Source organism: Antrostomus carolinensis, unplaced genomic scaffold, assembly GCF_000700745.2.
Source record: "Antrostomus carolinensis isolate BGI_N321 unplaced genomic scaffold, ASM70074v2 scaffold131, whole genome shotgun sequence".
Lineage (NCBI taxonomy): Eukaryota > Metazoa > Chordata > Aves > Caprimulgiformes > Caprimulgidae > Antrostomus > Antrostomus carolinensis.
In genome coordinates, this window is record NW_010291759.1 from 52531 (window position 1) to 60138 (window position 7608).

Genomic DNA, 7608 nt, shown 5'->3' on the forward strand with positions numbered 1-7608 from the left:
CCCTTTGAATATGACTTGTCTTTTCCTTAATCAATTTAGTATCCTTTTTTGGCATATCTTTCTTCTAAATTTATAAATCCAACCAAATATCACTGTAAATCAATAATGGCAATACTTTGAAAAAATTATTTTCAACATTGAGTTAAATATTGAAACCCCTCTAGGAGAAAAACAAAAAAAGTTAATATAGACGTATTCTTTATGTTTTATTAAAGCCCCCCTTTTGGGGTCTGCTAAACCTATTTTACAGCCTTAACAAATTCTGCAAACCTACAAGAACTGATGTAGTCGGAGGAAGGAAAAATGAATTTCTGTTGAGCAGAAGCACAAAAAGATACTGGCTTGTTTTGCAACGGTCCATGTTACACTGGGTGCAAGTCTGCCTTATTTGAAGTCAGTGGTAATATTCCTACTTACATTAAGATTTTATTAGTGTTCTAGCAGTTAAGTATAGGACTGCTGAAGGGGCTGGTAGCAGTGTGATGAAACACTGGGTTTAGATCTTTCTATTAAAATGATCTAATTTCTCATTAGTGCAGCCAGCAAATATTTGGCACTTACAACTAATGGAAATAAATCAATTTTATCATAATTCAAAATGTGTCATTTCTCAGAAACCTGAATTTTAATGAAAAGCAAGAACATACTCTGATACTAACTTGTCTGATCTCCATTCTGTTTGCACTGAATGTTAGTTGTTTAAAGCACGTGAATAATTTTAATTATACTGTACCAATTTAACATTCTAGCCTTCAACCTGAAATGATACATAAAGAAGAAGGCAGTGAAAGGAAAAAAAAAATGAAGCCTCAGCTTTCCCCAGAAAGTAACTAACTAAACAAATACAGTCATATTCAGACCATCTATGTGTCAAATGTTGTGGCTTCAATAGCTTCTGCATCTAAGCTCAAGAATGCAACAAAGCGTTTCTGCTGCAGACTATCCAGAAGTTCAGGAACCTTTCTCTACATACAGGCAATGTATGACTGGATGACATTTTTTACCCCAAACATGCATATGGATGGAATTCACCTTGTGGCGCTTCTGTTGCCTAGAAGTAAGGTATCTGTGTAACCATCCAGCCTTTCCTCAGTGATAATGATGAGAATGACCAATGTTGCTCCTCTGGGCCTTTCCTAGAAGCAGCATTTGCAGGAGGTGATTTGACTGATCAGTCTCTCTCTCCCTTCACAAGGAACCTTCATGACCACAGGGAGTGGATATGTAACTGCTAGATGGTAAAGCAGGGTGAAATGAATCACAAAACAAATGGTAGATAGCTGAAAATGTCTGCCCTGAAGCTAGCACCTACCATGTATGGCCTGAGATGCGTGAGTCTGAATCCTAGTTGTGTTTTTCAGAAAAGATTTAATAGAGCTAATTTCCCTTCAAAACTTAGTGGTCTTGGTTTTTTTGTTTATCTCCCTTTTGCTTCCAGCTGAGACATATATGAAAGAAACATGGTCTTTTCTCCAAGTTTATAATGGCCTGAATTATAAACCTCAGGTGGAAATGGTTGCCACGCTACCATGCTCAGATATTTATTAAATGTCTCTATCTGTGTCCTGACATGACACTAAGGCCAGGCAGGTAAAGGCAGGTTATTCTTCGAAAGGGTCAGTACTTCGGTAAGCAGAGGCAGCTTCACAGCTGCCTGAAGAGCATTTCCCAGTTCCAGGTCATTTCACCCTTCGTGTACAGCTTTCTGCACCAGATGCTTCTTTTTTCTGTCTTCCTCACACTTGTCATGGTTTCACAAATAGGGCAGGTGGCTTTGCTCTGCAGCTGTGGGATTAATCTGCATTAGCTCAAGAGGTGCTTAATTTAGCTTTTGGTTTTGGTTTGATTTTTGCTTTCGGGTATTTGGTGAAGGGTTTTGTCCTTACATATTGTGCAGCCAGCATCATCTAAAGGGAATTAGTTTTCTCACAACAGAATGCTTTGAGTTTCCTATTAATACTTCCTTAATTGAAAAGGTAGTTTAAAGCCCTTGTCAGCTAAGCACAAAACCACCTAGAGGTACAATAAATTGTACAGATTAAGAAAGAAAATGTAATTCTTTTTTAAATTCATTCTCCCTTTCCTGAAACACATGATAAGAGTGCTTGAAGGGAAGCATTGTCATCCTTGCCTTGCAGAGGCTGGTGAAGCCCTTCAGGTCCAGATGGCCCTTTGGAATTGCTTGTGTTTCTCTAAGGACAATGAAATGTGCTTGGGGCAGACACCTAGGGAAACATCTTGAGTTTGCAAGAATTGCTCCTGGGCTTTTGCTTTGCATTGCTCTTCTCACACATGATAGAGAGACTACCTTGTCACTACCAGACACTGAGAAATGTTGTATTTGTGCATGAGGTTCTAACAGCTCAGATTTCATTATTAAATCGGGTGGAACTATAAACTCTTTGTTTAAGGATGTAAAGGTGAAAACAGGCACAGTTTTTATCACATACTCCCCAAAGACCTAATATATTCACTCTGATTATGAATCTTCAGAGATTAACACAAAGAAGATGAAGCAGTATTGTATTTAATTTACTGTTTTGTTATAAAATGTTCCACTTTGTAGATATTTATTTTGTAAGTTTGAGTGGAAAAAGTATGTTTTACTTCTGGAAACTTTTAAACTACCACCCTGAAAAATCAACAAAACTAACATGTTTCTTAAGATACAGAATGGAAAGAGAGATTAACAGGGTTTTTTTCCACAGAAAATATTTTTTCCCTATCAATAAATCCTGAAGAAATTGTTGACCTTTAGAAATAGCTACAGACTGGAAAAAAAAAAAAAATAAATTAGTTTCTTTGCTTTTATCTTAAGTTTGAATCTTCAATTTTAGTTTCCCTTAATGAAATTTTACAATGCTTCCCTACCAGTGTCTTCAAGTTTTCAGAAATATCTGAAGATCATTATCAGTTTATCTGATGAAACAGAAATCTCTGATGCTCTGATACATCAAAAGTCTGTCTTTTACATACTAGAAAGATTCTCTCCTAGCATCGACAAACTTGCACAGCAAAACCTGGTTTCCAGGTTGGGAGCCTGCAGGAATATGAGGATAACTTCACTGTCTTAACATCTCAATTTCTCTATTCAGGCCTCATCTCTTTTTTGGAATGAATCAACCAGTTCCTTCTGGTATTAAATTCAGATGAGTTTCTGGAGATGACTCTGTTCAAGGCTGTTCCCAGTGGTCAGCTAGGGAGGGAGTAGGGTCATTGTTCTTCCCTTCAGGGCCTTCTCAGATGGCTTCAAATCAAGGTCCAGGGCTTGCAACACACACCCTTGATATCATGATGTACAAGCATTGGCTTGACAGGCTGTAACACAGTCCTTACATCATTTCAGGGCATTATACATCTGAAAAAAAAGGAATCGGGGGGAGAGATAGGAAATAAATTAAAAAAAAAAAAGCCCCAGTAATAATGATGTCTTAAATTCACAGATGTGCCTGGAGGTGAGCCACACTTACAGCTATTCCATAGGGCTGCTGCCAGGGTTTTGTAGCAAAGCTTGTCCTAAGCAGCATGCAGACAACCCACCCTGTGTCACTTGATCTGGAGCCAGGCATTAGTCCCTTGGGCAGAGGGTTCCGTGTGGTGTGAAACAAGTACTGGCATCTGGATAAAGAATTGGTTGGATGGTTGCAGCCAGAGGATTGTGGTGAACTGCTCCATGTCAAGTTGGAGGCCAGTGATGAGTGGAGTCCCTCCCCTAGGGTTCAGTCTTGGGACCAGTGCTCTTCAACATCTTTATCAGTGGCCTGGATAGTGGGATTGAGTATATCCTCAGCAAGTTTGCTGATGACACCAAGCTGAGTGGTGAAGTTGTTACAATAGATGGAAGGAATGCCATACAGAGGGACTTGGGCAGGCTTGAAAAGTGGGCCCATAAGAACCTAAGGAGGTTCAACAAGGCCAAGTGCAAGGTTTTGCACTTGGGTGGGGGCAATCCCAGTTATGTGTACAGACTGGGAGAAGAACTCATTGAGAGCAGCCCTCCTGAGAAGGACTTGGGTGTCCTGGTGGACGAGAATCTTAACATGAGCCAGCAGTGTGCGACTGCAGCCTGGAAGGCCAACTGTATCCTGGGCTGCATCAGAAGAGGGGTGGCCAGCAGGGCGAGGGAGGTGATTGTCCCCCTCTACTCTGCCTTTGTGAGACCCCATTTGAAGTATTGTGTCCAGGCCTGGAGCCCTCAACACAAGAAAGATTTAGAGCTGTTGGAGCAGGTCCAGTGGAGAGCCACAAATATGATCATAGGGCTGGAGCACCTCTCTTATGAAGAAATGTTGAAGGAGCTGGGCTTGTTTAGCTTGGAGAAGAGATGGCTCCAGGGAGACCTCATTGCTGCCTTCCAGTGCTTAAAGGGAGCTTATAAACAGGAGGGAGAGCGACTTTTTACATGGGCAGATAGTGATAGGACAAGGGCAAATTGTTTTAAACTAAGAGAGGGGAGATTTAGGTTAGATGTTAGTAGGAAATTTTTCACTAAGAGCACGGTGAGGCACTGGAACAGCTTACTCAGAGAAGTTGTGGATGCCCCAACCCTGGAGACATTCAAGGCCAGTTTGGATGGGGCCCTGGGCAGCCTGATCTGGTGGTTGGCAACCCTGTCCACAACAGGGTGGTTGGAACTAGATGATGTTTAATGTCCTTTCCAACCCAAGCCAGTCTATAGTTTTGCAAGTGCAATTTAGATCTTTGGCTGGATGAATTCACAGCACAATCTCTGCTGAAAGCTATAACATTATCAGGCTCCATGTGCAGGCATGGGAGAAAGAGGAATAGCTCTGAGCATCTAACAGTCTGGGATTATTTGAGGTGTGTTTGTATCTGTTTGTTTCCACTTATTCAACAGGCCTTTGAAGAAAATATATTATTACACTCTATTTTTAATAAAGCTATGGCTGTGATCTTTGCTTCCATAGCAAAGACTTCTATTCACATGTGAAATGAGAAAAGGGAGGGCGAGTGTTTTGAAAAATCTCTAGGGGAAAAAAAAAAGAGAGGAAAAAAATACACTTACAGAACACAACATGTCAGCAAAGATGAAAGGAGGGTGGGTTTTTTTCCTAATGATAAGATTTGCTAAGAACGAGACCAGATAAGATTGCAGCTGAAGTACTCTGAGCTCACCTGAGCTGGGATCTGAGGAGTGAATCAACCTCTGACTCAAAGGATGAAGTTTTTCCACTGAGGTCCTGTTCTACCCCATACAACGTTCAGTAGTATACCAGTATAACACAGTTATGCTTAAGGGATTGTTTTCCATTCAGTTCCATCAGCACTGACTGTCTTACACTTTGCTCTGACTGTAGGCCAAATACACTGGAAGCCTTAATTCTTAATATTTGAGAGAGATGTCTTGATTTAACCCCAGTAGGCAGCTAAGCACCACTCAGTCACTCACTCATTCCCCTCAGTGTGATGGGGGAGAGAATCAGAAGTGTAAAAGTGAGAAAACTCATGGGTTGAGATAAAGACAGTTTAATAGGTGAAGCAAAAGCTGCATGCACAAGCAAAGCAAAACATGAAATTTATTCGCTACTCTCCATTGGCAGGCAGGTATTCAGCCATCTCCGGGAAGCAGGGCTCCATCACACATAATGGCTACTTGGGAATACAAATACCATAATTCCAAATGCTTCCTTCTTTCTCCCCCTCAGGATTTATTGCTGAGCACAATGTCATGTGGTCTAGGAAATCCCTTTGGTTTCTTGAGGTCAGCTGTCCTGGCTGTGTCCCCTCCCAACTTCTTGTGCACTCCCAGCCTCCTCGCTGACAGAGCAGCATGAGAATCCTAAAAGCCTTGAGACTGTGTGAGCACTGTTTAGCAATAACTAAAATATTCTGGTGTTACCAACACTGTTTTTATCACAAATTGAAAACACAACAATTTAAAAGCTACTATGAAAAACATTAACTCTATCCTAGCCAAAACCAGTACAGGGGGAAAAGGCAGTATGAGATCATAATTGGGGAATTTTGTTAAATTTACCTGATAACATCTTTTTTTTGTTATTTCTTAAGTGCCTTTCCTGTTTTGTTTTGTTTTGTTTTGTTTTTCCCTTGCCTTTTTAAGTTACTTGCAAGACATGCAATATGACATCTTGCCTTACTGAAATCAACTAGCTTTGGACAAGTCAGGATTTAACCCAAAAACTTTTTTTTTTTTTTAATAGCATTAAAATATAAAAAATGTTTTTTTTTCAGATAAGCCTGTAAACCTTTTCTATATTCACTGACTTTACATAACCAGTACCATATGATTTGGAGAAACAAATGTATTTTAGTCTGAATTTTGAATCCAAATCCTTCTAAAAATTTCCAATTTCGGCAAAAAAATTGCAGAAAACAAAAGGTCAAAATTTGGAAAACAGCCATAAAATAACCTAACCAGTGATATTCGGGGGATCTTTTATTAAAGAGAAAATAAATTGGATTCACTGAAATAATTGTCTCCAAGTTATAATTTGATCAGCTCTCCAGTTACTTTAACAATAATTTGACAAAAAAGAGCAAAACAAAATCCTGTCTGGGATAGAATCTTCTGTTTACTCTTTCTTCCTTGTTAAAATGCTCACAGATAATTTTTATTGGTAGCAATTTTGTGTTAGTGGATGACCAACACTTTATTACTGGATTCATGCCACATTGCTTCTCCAACTTGCAGAAACCCATTTCTTTCATGCATAACACTTTTTAATTTATCACCTCTTGAGAGCACTTAAGCAACTGTGATTCAATTAAACCAATGTTCAATGGCTGTGCCTGTGTTTCACACTTGGCTGATAAAAGAAAAAGATGGGATACATTACAGCTATTGATTGACTATAGTTTATTTATGGTTTTAACCTAGAATTCTTTAACAACCACCTTAATTTTGTGTGTGTGGAGAGTGCTGACCTGATAAAAGAAAGCTACAAGTGCAATCCATACTGAGAAAGGAGAAGCATGTTTTAACAATTTATCTGTTTATGTAGTGAATTTATAGCTTGTGACTGTCTGTCCTAGAGAGCAATTTTCCCTCCTTACATGAATAACAGGGATGTCATGAGCACTAGTAGTGCAATCTTCCCTTAACTGGAATAGCCCCCAGTGCTATTTTAAGGGATTTTTAATGGGATTCAATCTCTCATCCATTTCTGTTAGGTTACTAAACTATGTAATACTAAACTAATGTAATTTCAGTTTGTGATATCAACACATCAGAGAAAGGAAAATAGTCTTTAAAAATTACTATGGTGGGGAAATGAAATCAAAGAACTGTACACTGGCTTGTCTGAGGTCATGTGGAAAGTCAGAGCCAAAAAGAACCCAATTCTCTCTCTTTTTTATTTTATTTAATTTTATTTATTTATTTATTTTTACATTGGGCCAGGCTGGATTTGAATCCAGAGGGAAGTGCAGAAAATTGTAAAGGCATCTAGTCCAGCTGAGGGAATGAAGAACACAAAGATGGATAAATCCATCTTTAATTCTTTAAAATGCAAAAGGAATTTAAAAATTCCATTATTGTGTTATTTTCACTCTCTATTTAATCTGCTGTATGGTGCGCACAGGGAAGCTTTGAAATGTCTATCTTGATTTCAGGAAGTCTTCTGATAC